Raw genomic sequence first — 19,148 nt, 5'->3', positions numbered from 1 at the left:
AATCATTTCAACTTGAAGGCTATTGTGTAGATATCAATTTTAGAGTAAGGTAATGAAAATACTGAAGCTTTGAATCTCTTCTTGATCCCAAAGCTTAAAATATTCTTCCCTGAATCTTTATTGCCTCCGTGGTAAGATGATGTGGAAAACCAGTTCTCAGTCAAATGTTCTGAAGACCAGAGCTCGTGGGTGAGCACACTTTGGCTTTCTGACCTGTACAGTGTGGGAGAGTTAGTTTGAGGTTAAAGAAACTCAGCAGTGTGAACATTGTCTCCTCAGAGTTCCATCTCCTCATTTGCAAAGTTATACTTACTTCCTAGGGATGCTTTAAGATGCAAAGGAATAACTATTTGTATTCGTTGGTGGTATAGGTATAGTGCTTGCTACCGTTAAAGTAAATGTCTGTAAAGACCCAAACAGAAGAATATTGCATTCAACATACATAAAATGGACAACATGAGATACAATGCAAAATAATTCTATATTATACCACACACATCCATAGGGCCTTTGAGAAAAGCCTGACTCATCTATAGCAACGCATACTTTGAGAATTAGTTCAACCAGAAACAAATAAACCTGTTGGAGCTAAAATTCCTTTATTACAAGGTCAGCCTTGTCTCTTTTCAGTGTCATGGCTTGTGAAGAGGAACTGACACAGGTCTCAGTGAATCTAGATGTGTGATTTCTTGGGCTCAGACCTGTAACTGAAGAGGCAAGAGCAGGAGCTCCAGGAGTTTGAGGAGGCAGCAGTTGCCCACCGAGCTTTAGCATTGGACCTGTAGGCTCACTCCCAGGGAGGCCCAGGGGAGTCCTGACTGGGCTCTGACAGTACCTTGCTTCCTAGATCCAGGAGGCTTGAGTGCAGTTGTCTGTCTGAGATTGGGTTGTGGTATTGGAAATCCTTTGATTTCCCTCTATTCCCCTTAAACTTTTTATTGACATGAACTCCAGGTGACCTTCCCCTCAGAAAGCATCTCTCCAGAGGAGCTTAGCCTCAGTCCTGCAGTGCCGGGAATCTGTGGGTTCCAGAGGATCTTGGCAGAGGCTTCAGACTGGCTGTGTCAGATCTGGGATCGGAACCCGAGTTTGTCTGACGGTAAAAGCTAAGCTCTTTCTATAATGGTTCAATCCTCTTTGCCTGGAGAAGATGGCACTGCGGAGAGATGGAGGAGAAGCATCACTAGGGGGTCCTGGCTCATCGTCTAAACTGATGGTGAAGTGATATTAAAGAAGGAAGCTGTGGAACTGCAGTAACTTCCTGTGTGCTGGATGCCATGAGGGTTGTGCTGTAGGTGACAGGAGTCCCTGCGGCCACCCGTGGGCACATGAGAGTGCATTCTGGGTACATGTTGTTCGGGTTATAAACTCAGCCTTTTTGCATTATGAAACACACCTAAAGCTGAAGGACTGCACCAGTCACCCTTTCATGATGCGATTCCCCATGATTATCCATTGCTGACAGGGGAGCAGTTATGGAAATGACCTTCTCCTGTACACCATAACTTAATCTCCATCTGGACATTTGTGCGGCTAGTTAATTTGTGTCTGGCACCTCAGAGGTACTTGGCAGGTACTGCTCAGTGAAAGAATACCTGGAGTACTTTATTGGATTAGGGTATGGCAATATCTAAGCCATAGAGGGCAAAGATATTTTGCCATCAAATCTAATAACCTGAGTTCAGTTTCTGGAACCCACATGGTGAAAGGACAGGACTGTATCCTACAAGTCATCCTCTGGGTTCCATATTGACTCCATGGCATATGGAGTGGATGCCATGCTCTCTCTCACACACACAAAGTAAATGGATGTAGAAAAAAAGCCCCGTTTCTTGTTTGATATGTTCAATGAAGATATGCTTCAAGTATTATCTCATATAAGTTTTCCTTAACCCAGCAAAGTATGTGCTATTATTTATGGTTTATAGATGGAGGGCACTTAAGAATAAAAGAATTTACTTAAGGTGACATTGTTAAGACATAGTGGCCAAGGATTTGAGACTTTAAGTACAACTGTTATAGAGTAGTAGGAATTATCACCTTTCTTGTCCTAGATAATTGCCTATTAATAGAACCGCCCCCCTTTAATGGAAGCCACCTCTTACTGTTGACTCATTAATCTTGCTGCCAACTCAAACTCATAAGCCTTTTATTTACTGTGACTTGTACTGTGCTGGCTGCCTTGTGCCTCAGTACAAGACCTTGTCTTTATTTCATATAGACATTCTCTGGCTACATTCATGTGATCTTTCTTTCTTGAGTTATTTTGGATTATATGGTCATATGGTTTCCTCAAACAATTTTTTTTTTGGAATTTACTGATCACATAAATTTTCCCCCTTAATATTATTAGTATAGTGTGAAACATTTTGATAGATATTCTAGTGCTTAAACTTCCTTATATTCCTTTATTAAACTAGCTGATTATATTGTGTATAAATGCATATTGCTGAATCTGAGTTATATGTATATATATGAATTTATATCCATAATTCATGTATCTTAATGCCATAATTGTAGAGCTAGGGCAATAGGAATGTTCTGGAATCATGGGGAGAGCATAGGAATTTATGATTTCATTAATGGTTAAAAAAAGCCAAAACCAAATCCTAACTATAGAACTATTTTATCACTATACATTTTAAAGACCTGGAGATTCAGTTGCATTTTATTGATCTATTCATTGTGCTATCCTTCCTCGAGTCAGTTTTTGTAATTTGTATTTTACTATGGAATCCTCTTTTTCTCTTGGTTTAAAAAATATATTGAGGCCAGTGAGGTACCTCATTTGGCCAAGGCTGAGGATCTGAGTTTTCATCCTAGAACTCACATGGTGGAAGGAGAGAACTCCCAACGCTGTCTTCTGACCTCACTCCAGCACCATACACACACAAAATAAATAAATGCCAGAGAACCCTCTAAAATATTGGTATCATAATTGATATGGTTTTAAAATTGTTTTCTACTTTTATGTACCCATGGGCTATAGTCTACATTTTTCTTACGTTTTAAAAGTTTTGTGATCTTTTTGGATCTGATTATAGCATTTAACACATTAGTTATTAGAAATGGTTGAGTGTTTGGCATATAGTTTGTAGTCATTATATATTTACAAGGCTTAGTTGAATATAATTCAAAATACAGAAAGTACCTTCTATTTATCAGAGAGGCACTAATGACTCCAAGGGTGATTCTGAGAGGCTCCTGCCTTAAGAACCTTACAATATGATAAGGATGTTTGAGGCCGATTATAAACACTGTGCTGAACATCCACTCATCCAGAAAAACAGTAACAAGGTCGGACTTGTTCTTTTCCTGCTGAATGCTTGGTCCATATGGTATCTCTCTGTATAGATCTGGGCATGCTGTCTTGGTACTTAAAATCCTATTCTGTTAGGAAGACTTTTACACAATGTTCTAATAATTCTAGAACGTTATAAATTTTATCAACTAGAAAATTGCTTTTTAAATTTAAGCAGGCATGTATGTTACTTGGAGGTCTTTAGTAAAATTCAGATTCTGATTCTATTAGGAGTAAGGCTTAAGATTTAGTACATTCCCCAAACACCCTTAGGTCATGTCTCTGCTGCTTTTCCTCTGTGCCTCTGCCTGAGACCACACTTTAAGCAGTTGAGAGGTAAAAGGTGTAAAGTACTATGTCTCCTGTTCTGTAAGTAGTAAAGACAGGCTTCATAAAAGTAACGAAGAAGCATCTAGAGGGCTTCTTGGCTACTAGCAGTCAGTTACTTCAGGCTGTCCTAAAATTAGTTTCAATTTGAGGGTAGTAAAATTAAAATGTGTAAAGATAAGATTAAAAAAGCCTCTACATTCAATTGAATGATTAGTATAGTGATTCATTAAACTCTAATTTCAGGCTGAGTTCATTGATAAGAAGCCATGATTAGACATTCCTAGGTTTAGTGATCACATCAATGATAGAGACTGAATGAGATCATCACACTTACTTTGAAAGGGCCTCACCACTCATGATGAGAAAACAGTCTTCAATAGCCGGGACTTAGGTGATAAAATATCCCTACAAATGAAGCTGAACTCTTACCTTACATCATATACATTAACTTCAAATGTGCTAGGACTTAAATGTGAGAGATTCAACTCATAGAAGAAATAGGGACTGCATTTCTGTAAGCTTGGTATAGAGAATGGTTTCTTGTATATGCTGTGAAAAGAAGAGAAATTGGACTTCATCAACATTAAGAATTTTGTGCTTCAAAGGAAACTACCAAGGAGTTAAGGATAACATGGAGAAAGGAGGTAATTTTTACAGATCACGTGTCTGATAAGGTGTCTATGCCCATAAAAATCCTCAGAGCTCTTAGCAATGAAAAGACAACACCATAATGTTGTTGTCCCTCCACATATTAAAACAAATTCTAAGAAAAAAGGAACTTTGATAAAGGGCAGAAAAATCAATCAGTATTTTTCCAAATAATATAGCTACCTAGCCAATATGCATGGACAGACAGACACACACGGGCGCGCACACACACACACACACACACACACACACACACAGACAGACACGATGCTGAATATCATCAAGCATTAGGGAGTGCTAGTTAAAATCACAGTGAACTGCTGCTTCACAACTTCACACATCCCAGGCTCAATATGAGCAGAAGCCAACCAATGTGGATAAGCTAGGGAAAAAACTGGAATGCTCATTCCTTGCTTATGGTAATGTAACATCATGGTACAGCCAACTTAGAACTCAGCTAGCTGATTTTCAAAGCAAAGTATACAGTTACTATAAGCCCCAATTGTCCCATTCATACTAGCTAAGATACATACAGACTCTAGAACCAGGACCTGTGTGACAAGAAAGCTTTGATAGAAAGAAAAAATGAGAAGCCATACAAGAAACAGTACAGTGGAAAACAGCGCATGGCTATAGAGGGTGTAATATGGTTAAAACCTTTTGATTTATGCTCATTTAATTTACCAGTTTAAGAAGTGAGATCATATTCATTCAAATATATATATTTGAACATAGAATTTGAGTGTATCTGAGATTCTGTTTTTAAAACTATAAATTTGGAAAAACAACCTCCTGCTTTCTCCTCTTATTCCATCCTTTTTTTGTGTGTTTAATTTAAATGTTTTTTTCCATTAGTTACTTAACACTTTGAAGCATTTTCTCCTCGTTTAAAAAACTAATCTATTTTAGGGAGACCATCAAATGGAATAAAGATCTTTAATATAAGAGGATTATTAGGAGACACAAAGTATTTATTCTAAATCTAAGAATTTCAAGTCTTCACATTGTAACTCTTCAGAAATTGCTGATAGCCTTAGTTCCCTGCTTAGGGCATTGTCTCTGGAGGAACTTTCATGTCAAAAAGATTAGGTTTTAATTCAAAGGAAGGAATCTCTTTAAAACCAGTGTTTTAAAAATCTCTTTAAAACTGCTGTTATAGAAGACGTGACTTAGTGCTTTGAGGTGGCAGAATTGTGAGGCAGGGGATTTTGTAATGTAGGCTGTTTCTTGTATGGTCTGTGAGAGAGACTGATTCTGATTCTAATTCTTAACTAACCTTAAAAATAGCATGCACATACTTTGTGATTTTGAAAAGGAGCTTTTCACATGTCTATTCTATCTCATCTAGTGAAGTCTTTAAATTTATTTGTGTTTTTAATATGTATGAGTATTTTGCCTGCATATATGTGCACCATGTATGTACCTAGTGCCCAAGAAAGCCAGAATGGGCTGTTGGATCCTCTGGAACTGGAGTACGGACAAGTTATAAGTTGCCATGTGGGCACCAGGACATGAACCTAGGTCCTCTGCAAGAACATCAAGTGTTCTTAGCCTCTGAGCCATCTTTTCAGCACTTGGTTTGTCTTCTAATGTAGAGAATCTTCTGATGGGAAGATGTTTTTAGTTTTTTTTTTTTTTTGTAGTTGAATATTTATTGATATTTTTCTTTATGGTTAGTGACTTTCTGGGCTTCTCTATCTGAGGCCATAAAATAATCTCTAGTGTGTTCTACACTGATCTTCACTGAACCAGAATGTATTTTGGCATATTATTTGAATACAGGCATTTTGTATTTTCTTATGGATCTCCAGCTATTCCACACAATTTATTAAAAACTTACCTCTCCCTCATGATTGTACAATTTACCTTTGCCACCTATCAGCTGCTGCTCAGAATTTTTTTTGGAATCTTTATTGTGTCCTCTGATGTGCCTGTCTGTGCTGGCACTTGTGTGCTTCCATGTGCCTGTCTGTGACTGCATTCCTGCCTCCTTGTCTTCCTCATATTTGTTTTGCAGTGAGTCTTGGTGCCTCATAGGCTAAATCTTGTTACCTGGTTCTTATTTTTCAAGAGTATCTTAGTGCTTCTTGTCCCATTGCATTTTTGTATGAATTTAGAATTACATTAAATACATATAAAAAATGACCTAGCGTTCTTGATGTAGTTTGTTTATATTTATGTAAGAAAAAAATTTAGGTAGAAATGATTCTTTAAATGTCCAGTCTTCCAACTCTGTGACCTTATTGTATTCATCATTTATTTTTCTATTTTGAAAGTCTCCCAATATGGTTTTATTTTTCCTTATAGGTCTTATGTAATATGGACATTAAGAGAATTTTAAAAATTTGAAGAAAATTGAAGCAAAAAATCGTCTGCTTAATGAATAATGCAAGTATTGTGCATTGTCATGACAGGAGCAAAGATGCCCAGTGTTTCAGGGTAGATATTGCTGAGGTAGATAAATAGTATTCAGTTTGTCTCTTTGTAGGTGTTTGGTAAAATGGAAATAATATGGAAACCACTGTATTTTCATCTAGTTAATAAGTAAAAGGGACAATCTGTGTCCTGGTTGTCTTATTGGCCACTTGTGCTGGCCTATCTTACTGTTTCCTTTTCTGTATGGATAGACCCCTTGCCTCAAGTGCTCAGGCTTAAATAGATATTCTGGTGTTATAGACAGCCACCCCAAGGGGAGGGTCTGTAGAATGATTTCCAAGCTAAATATGCTAAATAATTTTTGTATAAAACTATACAAAAAAGTGATAAAATGATGCCTGAGTTGTTTCTTAGTAGAAAATAGAGCCATTTTCATTTAGCCTCTTTTTTTTCTTTGACAGGGTTTCTATGTATAACTCTAACTATCCTGGAACTAGCCTTGTAGAACATGCATTGAACTCACAGAGATTTGCCTGCCTCTGCTTCCTGAGTTCTGGGATTAAAGGCATGTGCCATCACTTGCCAGCCTCAATTAATATTTTTTGAAATCACCAGAGCCTGTAGGTGTGCAACTTATATACTCCAGAACAAAATTAAGCCATATGCATCATCTAACATTAGCATGTAATTTATTTTTGTTTCCAAAAAAAGAGAGAGAGAGAGAGAGAGATAATGAAGCAGGCTGTCATAGTTTGTGATAATCAGAAGTTCCCATTGGGAGTCGGAGATGCTGTATAGATACGCCCTAACCTTGTCACTTCTGTGGAGCAGCATTGAGACTGCTTGCTTCTGACAGCAGACAGCCCCAGTGCAGAGCCCTGGTTTCATGTTACATTAGGTATTAGCGCTGTTCTTTCAGGAGCTATTATGCTGTGACATCAAAGATTTTCAGACAGGGCAGTGGTGGGTTAGCATTGAAGTTGTCTGCTGAAATTTTAAAGAACTGAATTAAATATATATGGTTAGACTTTAATATAAGAGGTAGAGACAGAATTAGAATGGAGTAAGTAAAGCGAAGAAATGATCAACCTATGGGCTGTCCACTTAGTCTTTCCTTGTTTAAGCCTAATTTTATGTCTTTTTATTTCTACATCAAGTACAAATGGCCCTTATGTTAATGCCCTAGGAGTTGATCATTTGTAGAGAGACATTATGAAATAGGGCAAAAATAAAGTGGTTAGTCTGACCCACAGAGCATTGAATGACCATATGGACAGTGATTGCCTTAATTGACACCCTTCTTGCCAATGAACTAGTTAGTTAAAAACAGCAGAGCACACCGCTGGGTAGACTCACAGGTGCGCAGGTTTCAGGTGCGAGTGAACACCTGCAGCTGAACAGTGCAGTTGTATGAATGGAAGTGACTGGAAGTATGGCCGATCACAGTGCTGTCCTTTGGAAATGCTAATTTTGTGCAATGGTGAGGACCATTATTACTCACCTCTGTCTGAATGCGCTTTGTTGTTAAGAAAAATAATCAAGGCAATCTGATTTCAAGTCTTTTTTTTTGGTGGTGAAATTGGAGTTTCTGTCATGTGATGTTATACTATGTTATTTTTATGACTGCTGAGATATGAAATGTTAATTAATTTTAGAAGCCAACCAAGGGAGCTAAACATTAAAGAGAACACAGCTATAGAATTATATATATTTTTGAGACCTCTAAATTAGATATATCATAATAAATTTTTCTACATATTAAAATTCTAATGCTGTTATTTGAGAAGTAACTGGTATAAAACTCCTCAAATCTTTATAGATCCTGTGCTTTTGATTATGTTTAGAGATAGTTTGTTTCCATTTCAGATTAATGTATAACATAGCCATGAAAGCACTCACTTAGGAAGCAGAACGCAAAGGCCCTCCCTGGCCTGGGCTTCACTGCTCCATCCTCTAATGTCGTTAGAATGATTAAAGGCCGATGCCCCCAGCTCTGCTGTGTGCCTGCCTCTCAGTCGTGGGATGTGCTAACCTGAATGGTGGATTGAAGTGGATTGCATTATCTAAAATGCTTTTTATGCCTTCTATGTTTTAGTTTGTTTTTATTTTTGGCATAATAAAACAGCAGAAAGAAGTACCTGTCCATTCACAGAGAAATATATTAAGAGCTATTAAAGCACCTAAGACCTCTGGGTTCAGAACCCTTTAAGGATATTCAATATTTTTCTTTTAAAAATACTATAATTTAAAATTACAGCATTTGGTAGGAAAAAGGGAGGATATTAAGATGCTAGCTTACACATTTTTAAGCAATAATCAGTCACATAGAAAAATTAGTATTTTCAGTACTGTCTCAGTTCTTTTGCTTTTACCAGTTAGGGAGATCCTCATTCAGAATGCTGCGAAGGGTCCCATCTCCAGAGCCCGTGTGACTGGCAAGGCTTGGTGAGCTCCCTATGTGGTGGGTGTGGTGGGTGTTTGTAATACTTTCACTGACAGACTAAGGGGCTGAGGAGTTTGTTCTGTATCATAGGACACTGAGGCAAAGTATAGATACTTTAGCTTATGTGAATGGTTTAAAAAGTACTTTAAAGCTGGTGACTTACAATGTCTGTAAAATTGACCCCAGCAGGTAGGTGCAAGGTTGTCCTAACTGTCTGTCACCAAATGGAAAGGTTGCCTTAACTGTCCAGTATAAGAATTTAAAGTGGTGCTATGAGGCACAGTCTTAGGAAGCTGCAGAGCTCAAAACAAAACTGGAAATAAAGCCACATCAAATACAAAAGAACAAGCTGGAGAGTGTCTTCAGTTAACAGAAAGTTCTGGAAGAAATGGAGTTGTGCTTTCAGAGATAGAAAGGAAAATAATATTTGACCTAATGTTGTAGGATTATGTCTTGAATCTTTACATTTATTTAAATGAAGGATCTTTGGAAATAAACTTTGAGAAATATTTGCCAAAAAGAAAACAGTAGTGTTCCAAGGGGGCTGTTTGTGGGTGGAAGCAACACTTCCTGGAATGGGCTTCAGAGGGGCATCAGGAGGGAAGCTTGTTTAAATAAAGACTTTCATGATATACATTTAGAGAGCTAATTGGACAGCACTTATAATGAGGAGGCATAGTAGTCATTTTAGGAAAAAAGTGATCTGTCTACCAAACCCCTCCAGGAATAAGAAATCCCTACTAAATCCATTATTATTCAGATTAAATATGTCTTAGATGACCCTTCCAACCAACAAGTATGTATCACGTGATGACTATTGCCAGCTCTCATGGAGACAGAAAATAGTATGTTTCTCTGAACACAGAGACCTTAATAATAAGATACAAGATACTGTCTACTCAATTGTTAGGTGAGTTTGCACCTCCTGAGATAGGAGAATAAAACCAGTGGCAGGACCTTCAAGGTCTGAGCCTTTGGATCTATCCAGTCAGTGGATTGCGTGCTGTCCATGCACAGTGACCCTTTTGATCCCTAGCACAGCAAAAACATGGACTGGTGACACACCTGTGACTCCAGCACTTGGGGCGGGGGTTGGGAGGAGGGAGGAGGAGGGTTGTAAGCTAAAGGTAGTCCTTGGCTGTTGGTGGGTTTGAGGCTATCCTGGGACAGGTAATACCAAACCAAGACCAAAACCAAAACCCAAATCAAACCAAAACCAAAACCAAAACCCAAACCAAACCAAACCAAACCTTAAAGGCCTGACTGGATTTGGATGATGCCTTCTCAGGGTGGGTGCCTTGGGTCTACCTCTGTTTGTTTGAATATCTTTATTATTCGAATGTTTTTTTTTTTTTTTTTTTTACAGTGAATGGTCAAACTTACTAAAGGAAACGAATTCAGGGTTTTTCTCTGGTTTAAAAAAAATCAAGAAACCTGGTTTTCTATGTAGTACAGTGTTTTAAACCAACATGGCATCGTTGTTTCCTTTTAATAGCTGGCAGGAAAAAATGGCTTAAAAATTCCATTTGGAAGTGGGCTGTATATGATAGAGACCGAGTTTTCAATGCTGTTTCTAAGTGATAAAGGGGGAGGTCTGAAAAGATGGAAAGTTCTTACTTTCTGCTGAAGCATAATGCATTTAAGAGAGAATATTAAATCTCATAATTAGGTATTTCCTGACAATTTTTACAAATCTCTGGTCTAGAGGTTAATATTGCTCAGCATTCTAATAGTGTTATTGATAATATGTCTGGTAAATGCCAGGAAATCTAAAAGTAGACAGTTTATCTAAAACTCAAAATAAACTATTACAAAGTTACCAAGGTGTGTGTTAAAATCAACATGGAGGACTCTAGAGATGGCTTAAGATGCCTTGACTGGAGAGTGGTTAAGAGCACTTTCTGCTCTGCTAGAGGACCTGAGTTTGGTTCTCAGCACCAGCATCAGGTGGGGCAAGGTCACTTGTAACTCTAGTTTCACAGAGTATAGCATCTATAATATACATTATACACATATATATGTCAAAAAGAACCCTCAAACATTGTCTTTATTTGAGTTATTTTGATTTAGTAAGTAATGTTTCTTTTTGTGTAGAACAAATGCTCAAAACACACTTTGTTTTGCATATCATACAATGTAAAAGAAGTAGGATCATTTAAGTAGTCGCATTAAGAAACTGGTGCACAGCTATGTCTAAGAAACAAAATTTATCATCTATTTTTTCTTATTTTTATGTGAATATTCAGTTAAAGGAATGATAATACTCATATTTAAACAACTTTTTTCTTAACACATTATTTGACAGAAAATTTAAAACATAACTGATCTGGCAGATGCTCACATTTCCTTGCCTCTTAGGGGAACAACAGTGGATAGAGTGAATTTGACCATTTTTACTGCTGCCTTTTTTTTTTTTGAGTCCTTTCAAAAAGGGGATGAGATGCATTTTTCTAAAAATTGAAAAGATTAAAGTTAACTCGGATTTCAGATTGCTCTGAGAATTGGCATGCTAAAAAAAAAAAAAAAAAAAAAGAACAGTCAAATACTCAGATTGGAGTAAATTTAGTATAACAAATTCCACCTCTAAATACAGAGGTAAGTTGGTAATGACTTTCACCTTTACGATGGTTACAGGCTGTTCTGCCAGGCACTCATGGTTTGTCTCTCCTCCCCTTCACTTGGCAGACTTAGTGAGCATCCACACTGCCGGGCACTGAGACATACGCACACAGACTAAAGTGTGCCACCAGGGCGTAGGAGAGGGCAGACTGAGGAGTGAGGAAGGTGAGGTGAGGTAAAAGATGGCTGAAGGGAGCTGGGCAGTGTGAAAGCCATAAGCATACTGTCTGTTATGCTATGGACACTTCTATACAGTAGTGGACAAAGGATTGTAGGAGCATGCAAGAGAGAACATTAGTTCTGACTGAGTGACAGGCTCTCAGTATTATTTTTATGAATATGATATAAATTTTCATTGTTGGCACTGGAGCATCATGTCCTTAATTTCATTGTGATAAATTCTGTGGGTAAAATTTACACAGCATAGAGGGGTCTGGTTCAGTGATATTTACCATATCCCCATGTTATGCAGTCACCACACCCATATGGTCCTAGACTACTTCATCACCCGAAAAGAAAACCTGTCAATAAGTTGTTTTTCTTTCCTCCCCTAGCACTTGGTGTCCAGTAATCTGCTTTCTGACTCTATGGATTTATTGCTGATAATTTCATAAAAATGCAGCCATGGAATTTATAACCTTTGTCCCAAGCTGTTTCTACTTAGCACAGTGTTTCCAGGTCTATGAATGTTTCAGCACATGTCAATATTGCCTTTAAAGATAGAATAGTATTCCATAGAACATGTGGACATGTGGGTTGTTTTTGCCTACTGGCTTTTGCATGTAGTGTAGTCATGATATCTGTGTCCAAGTTTTTGATTGGATACCCACTTTCAGTTTTGAGTATGTTCACAGCAGTGTTAGGTCATGTGACAATTCTGTTTAACTTTCTGAGGAACTATTGTACTGTTTTCCACGGTGGCTATACTTTTTTTTTTGGCATTTCTGCCAGCAGTGTATGATGCTTCCAGTTTCTTCACTTACTTTCTCTTAAAATAATTATTGCCACATTAATTCATTAACAAATATTTAACATATTTGACATCTTATCTCTTTTTGTAAACTTATTTAAACTATTTTATTACTTCTGTCTAGTTTCCATATCTGTTCTTTATCTACCCATTCAACTTTGTAGTCTTAAAAAAAAACATGAGGGGGGTGGGCTGAAGAGATGGCTCAGCGGTTAAGAGCACAGACTGCTCTTCTAGAGGTCTCGAGTTCAAATCCCAGCAACCACATGGTGGTTCACAACCATCTGTAATGAGATCTGATGCCCTCTTCCGGTGTGTCTGAAGACAGCTACTATATATATATATATATATATATATATATATATATATATATATATATATATATGTATGTATGTATTGGGGGCCTCACATCAGCTGGAGTATGCTGCCTGGTTGGTGGTCCAGTGTTTGAGAGATCTCCAGGGCCAGGTTAATTGAAACTGCTGGTCCTCTTACAGGGTCACCCTCCTCAGCTTCTTCTAGCCTTTCCCTAATTCAACCACAGGGCTCAGCAGCTTCTGTCCATTGGTTGGGTGCAAATATCTGCATCTGACTCTTTCAGCTGCTTGTTGGGTCTTTCAGAGCTGTCATGATAGGGTCCCTTTTTGTGAGCACTTCATAGCCTCAGTAATAATGTCAGGCCTTGGGACCTCACCTTGAGCTGGATTCTACTTTGGGCCAGTTGCTGGACCTTGTTTTCCTCAGGCTCCTCTTCGTTTCCATCCCCGCAGTTGTTTCAGACAGGAACAATTATGGGTCAGAGTTTTGACTGTGGGATGGCAACCCCCCTCCCTCACTTGATGCCCTGTCTTCCTGTTGGTGGGCTCTATAAGTTCCCTCTCCCTAATGTTGGGCATCTCATCTGAGGTCCCTCCCTTTGAGTCCTTAGAGTCTCTTACCTCCCAGGTGTCTGGTGCATTCTGGAGGGTCGCCCTACTCCAGGCTTTTAATGTTTGCCTTAGGTTACTCTGAGCAATCTGGAGAATCAGTGCCCTAAATCAGAGGCTCTTTTGTTCTTTACTATTGGTGTTCGGTGTCTCTTTGCACACTTAATAAAGTTTTTGTTCATGTGGGCTATTTTAATTGGTACTTACTGCATTGGAATTATTTCCCCTGTTGATTATCTCATTTACATTAGAATTGTTTGGTCCAAGTTTGGGTAGTGTGCTTTATATAATCTAGTAGACTCAAGAGGAGAAGGAAAATTGGTTGATTTATTCATGTTTTCCTCTCTTGCTTCCTCCCAGAACTGAAATCAAGGCCTCATGCAGGCTAGTTAAACACGTTACCACTAAGCTACCTGTTGTGGCCTCTTCTTCCTAACCTTCCAGTGTTTTGTGGCCTTTCTGCTTGAAGAACTTCCTTCTACATTCTTTGTGTGTGATTTTACTTTGGATAAACTCTCTTCATGTTTTCTTCTGAGAAATGTTTAGATTTCACCCACATTCCTGAAGTATGGTTCACTGTGTAGGGCTTTGTCTGTCTTTTAGCACTTAACAAATATCAGGCCACTCCCTTCTGACTCTTAGGGTTTCTGATGAGAAGTCTGCTGTTGTGTGAACTTTGTTTCCCTGTAACTGACATGGCATTTCCCAAAGGTTTCTGAGCCTTGGTTCATCTTTTTTGAAGCTTAGCTTGTCTCTGTTGCTTAGATTGGATGCATCCTACTGTTTTCTATCAGAGCCAGTGGTCATTCTGTCCTTTTCATCCTGACCAATCCTCTCTTTTGAATATTTTATTTTTATTTTCCAGTTCTAAAAGTTTTCAGTTTTTTTCTGCCTTACTGAAAATTTATCACAGTGCTCAAGCAAAACATTACTTTTTCTATTAATATTTTGCTCTACAGCTTCCTTGGTCCTGTTTACTAGGATCCTGAGACCTTACCATAGACCCTGTGGAGACTGGCAAAAACATAAAACTCTTCTCTTGGTCATGATGATTCTGGCTTTCTCTTTCTATAAACTTATGAGATGTTACCTGGGTTGTCAATTTGAATTCTTAGCAGATCTGTCTCACTTCTTGGTGATGAAGGGTTTCCAGGGAAAGAATGTGTACTTGGAAGAGTCCTTCCTCATGGCCATGCATTGGCCTTGAGGGGCTGTTGCAATGGGTTCACAGAGATGCCATGCTGTTCACCCTGAGTCCTTCTAGACTGAAGTCCCTGTGAGTATTCATCCGGGTGTGTTTTCTCATTGTGGGCACCTCACTATGGACCTGATGCAGGGTAAAGCCAACGTGGCATGCTTTCACCAGTGGGGCCTTGGTCTGTGGGTCTTCTGGGGTTGCCAGTTAAACTAAATGTTCCTTCACTGCTGCCAGTCCTTGTGGAAAAGGGTATTATACAGGATCCTGTCATTCCATGTTGGCCCACAACTGCCTCCTTTGCAGGACATTTAAATACTTTCTTAAATCATGGCTGCTTAACATGTTTGCCAGACAATTCTAATAGTTAGGTGTTGTTATCTATTGATTGACTTGTTCATTTAATTTGTGAACTTTCCAGTTCTTTGACAATGCATTTTGATTTAAACCTGGACATCTTGGTACTGTCTTATGACAAAACCTTCTGCTTTAGTCAAATCCCTTTGTAGCAGGGTAGGATGCTGCTCTTTTACTGCCAGGTGAATTTAGCAGTTCAGGTGCCCATCTAGTGACAAGATTCTTGTTATTGCTGTGTGAAAAGTTCCGACTCTCAGAATGATCCTCACTGTCATTCAAGTGGAAATGACCTTTTGCCAATGGGCAGTGCTTTTGGACTCTCCTGTGGGTACACTCTGATATCACTTTAGTGAGAATGAGAGGATACCGTGACCTTGGACAGCACAACCAGAGAAGCAGTTGCTGACTGGCAGGGGAAAGGCCTCTCCCTGGTCTTTTCTGACAATTCTGAGATGAGAGAGTGATGTTCAGAACCTCATTTACAGCCATGAGAAAGTGGGACTCTAGTTTCCATGTGGCTTTTGTTTGAATCACTTAAGAGGGCACTACAAGACCTTTTCATCTCCAGTGTCTACTTGAAGTCAGAGTGGTTATTGTAGAATGGGTCGCCTTGCCTAATTCTTTCAATTTCCTGGTCATTAGGCCAAAGAGAACAGACTGCTCTTGGGACATGTTTGTCTGTGTCTATTGGTTTCCTAGGTTGTACTTGGGATGTGTTTTGCTTGTGTCTATTGGTGTTCTTTGGCTGTTTGCATCTTCAGTTCAAGGGGAAAGATGCAGCTGAAAGAAATCTCAGGGAAGTCACAGCAGTGTTGTGAGTTCTCTTGACTGGTCTACCTTTCCCCACCTGCTGGTGTCTTCTTATGTTTGTGTTAATTGTCTGTAGAGGAGAGAAAATGGAAAAGGATCCTACTCCATCTTTTCAGACTTGGAAATTCCTAATCTGGTTATGTGCAACAAAGGAGCACAGTTATCTCTAGAGGTATGATGTCATTAAGCAGCCTCTGGATACAGAAAGAAGAGTGAGAAGGGCATTTATCCTTACCATAACAAAATTTACCTTGAAGACCTCTGGAAGAATCCTATGATCATATCTTAGGAATGACTGCCCTGGATCAGAAAACGTTCATGTTGACAATATGAAAAAAATTGCACATTTTTTCTTACTTTGAGATTTGTTTTTATTTATGTGTGTATGCACATGTGTGTGCAGATGTCTATGGAGGCCAGAGGAGAGCATGGGATCTCCTGGAGCTGAAGGTTATAGGTAAGCCATTTTCTGTGTGGGCTAGGAACTCAGCTTTGGTCCTGTGGAAGAGCAGCAAGTGTTCTTGACCAATGGACCATCTCTCAAGTCTCTGACTATATGTATCATTAAAACATTTTTGGTTAAGTGCCTATTGTTTTAGTTCTGAGATACGGCAGTGTAGAGAAAAGAGCCTGGCCCTCATGAACTTTAATTTTTTTTGATTCAGTTGACTTGGCAAATGATTGAAGTTGTAAGTTTCTATTACCCAGGGCCAAGTCCTTGCATCCATTTCTCAGTATTTATCTCAGTTTGGTGTCTTTGTTTATCTTAGGCAAGGCATTGCAGTCATAGGTGTTGATAGGAACTTGGATGACTGGGGAAAGTGGTGTTCAAAAGCAGTAGAATGATGTGATCATGTAGGTGTCACTGTGCAGTTGCAGACTAGACAGAATGGTGTAGCAGGTCCTCCCTCTCCTTCCCTCTTCACTCCTTCTATCTTTCCTTCTTCTGACTTTCTCCTCCCCTTCCCTTTCCTCTTCCACTTCTCTGTCTTTACTTCTTTCCTCTTTTCTACTTTCCCATTCCAGTTTGAATTATAAACAGAACACTTTTCTAATTCTTATCTTCCAACTTGTATATATTTTACATAAATACACATAGTGCATGCATATCTATAGAATAGATTCATATATTGATTGATATATGTAATGCCAAGTATTAGATATGTTTGGGCTCAATAAAAGATGACAATACTGGCTATTACATGGAGTAAGAATTGAAATGATTTTTTTTTGTTTTGTTTTGTTTTAGGGTCTCTCTATTTAGAATTGCTTGTCTTGTAACTCACTATGTAGACCAGGCTGTCCTCAGAAATCTGTCTGCCTCTGCCTCCTAAGTGCTAGATCTAGAATGTTTTAATGTTGTGCGTGTTTAACTGCCTGTGAGGTATATATGCCACAGAGCCATAGATCCCTATCCATTCTAGCGTTCATTTGAACTCACTTTAACAGTTCCTTTGTGCGGTTCTAACATATTTGTGATGGGCTGGCTTTGAAAACTTTCTCGCCCTATCTCCACACCCAGTACCTCAATCATAATTGAACTCATAGTTTACTTTCTTGAGATCTTAAGGGCAGCCTAATGTTTGTCACCAAAATATGCGGACTATAGCTATAATCTGAAAACCCCTTTTTTCTTTGGCAGAGAACATTGTAAAAGGCAAGGAAAAATAAGCTTAAAATTAAAAACTTTGCTTTGGTTAAAATAAACTCTATGGGCATGCATATGACTGGTGCACTAATAGCTTAGGGAAGTCAGAGTCTCAAAGGAAATATTATTAGCTTACCTTAGATTCTAAGTAGTAGCAACAAACCAATATTGTTCAAATTACAGTTTTGAAAGATTAGCACAATGCAGTTAATAAGGCCTGAAAGTCAGTAACAGGTAAATGAGAGCTGGGGTAAAATGATTCATTCATTTGCAAGGTAGGAAACTGATTTTCTATGTCTTTGGTTTTTTGATTTTTGTTTTTTAAACACCTGGTGCCACTTGCTGCAAATGAAAAATTTAACAGTTAATGATGGAAATCATTGTGAGGAATAAGCCTGCTAGTGACATCCTTTCAGTCAGTAACATACTTCCTTGTTGGTCCCAGAGAGCAATGAATGAGGCATTATATTACAATGGAGGCTCATGGCCCTAATCAAAGGTCACTGGTTGCCTCTTAGTCTTCAGTTTCAGATTTGTCTGTTTGATCAGGGGCAGCACTGAAATTATGGTGATGAAGACTGTACTAGGCTGTGTCTGTTGGAACTTGAAAGTCTTCGGAGCTGGGTTGCTGGCAGCATGTGAACCCTGAAGAAAGTGCAAGCTGTGTAATGTCTTAAAGGAACTTTCTAGCAGCAGCTTCCTTCTGTGTCCTTTGAAAGAGTCCCAGTCAGTATTGAGGTGCACGTGAGAAGGTGTTTTATTGATTAAAGGAGATTTTTCCTCTCGCAAACACTCATGGAGATAGTGTTCCTATTACTTCTCTCTCGGTGTTGGCTTTTACACAGAAGTTCATTAACATGTGGATATGTGGTGATTGAAGTCAGACCGCTTTTCACAGTGGAGCTGTCTTGATATAATGAGCTCCTCTTTAATGTTCAAAAATTGTTGTTACTTTCTAAAAGGGGTTGTTTGTGAATTTCATTAAATTTAATCTCCTCTTCAAACAATTTCTGCATTGTTCAGTTTACTACAATTAAAATGCTTTCTGATGCTAAGAAAGCCACTTACAACAGATGTATCACAAATGCAAGCACTGTGAGAAGGCTTTGTTTTTCACTCTGACAGAAAGGCTGCTATTTAGCTGAGAACTCTTGGTGTGAATCAGGAGAGGTACACACTGCTACAGGCTCCTTTGCTCATAAGGTTAGCTTTCACAACGCCTTGGCTCCTTCAGTCCCTGCACTTATATCTGCACAATCACAACTGAAATACAGGGCCTTGCCTTCTCAGTTGACCAGAGTGCAGCCCTTCACCCCTAGAAGGTTGGGAATCTGGAGCTTCTGCTGAGGAAAGAATTCCCAAGGGACGCAGGAGAGAGTCCTAGGAGCGGAGCGAGGCTTACAAGTCCTAGTGGAGTTGAAGACAGTCATCTTGCTGCTCAGTAGGACTTGAGAGGCATGAGAGCAATCCCTCATCTCTTGAAGACAAAGAGGCAGGTAGTCCTTCTGGAGAGTGTTGAACAGGA

The 19,148-nt window shown here is 38.8% G+C and overlaps 1 protein-coding gene across 29 annotated transcripts in view; it reads left to right on the top strand.

Moving 5' to 3' along the window:
* Sox6 (SRY (sex determining region Y)-box 6) overlaps nucleotides 1-19,148 on the top strand; it is a 569,905-nt gene that overhangs the window by 26,047 nt on the left and 524,710 nt on the right. The window lies entirely within an intron of this gene.

This window comes from Mus musculus, chromosome 7 (genome assembly GCF_000001635.26).
Source record: "Mus musculus strain C57BL/6J chromosome 7, GRCm38.p6 C57BL/6J".
Taxonomy (NCBI): Eukaryota; Metazoa; Chordata; class Mammalia; order Rodentia; family Muridae; genus Mus; species Mus musculus.
Note: the sequence above shows the minus strand (reverse complement) of the source record. Positions and strands in the feature narration are given on the sequence as shown.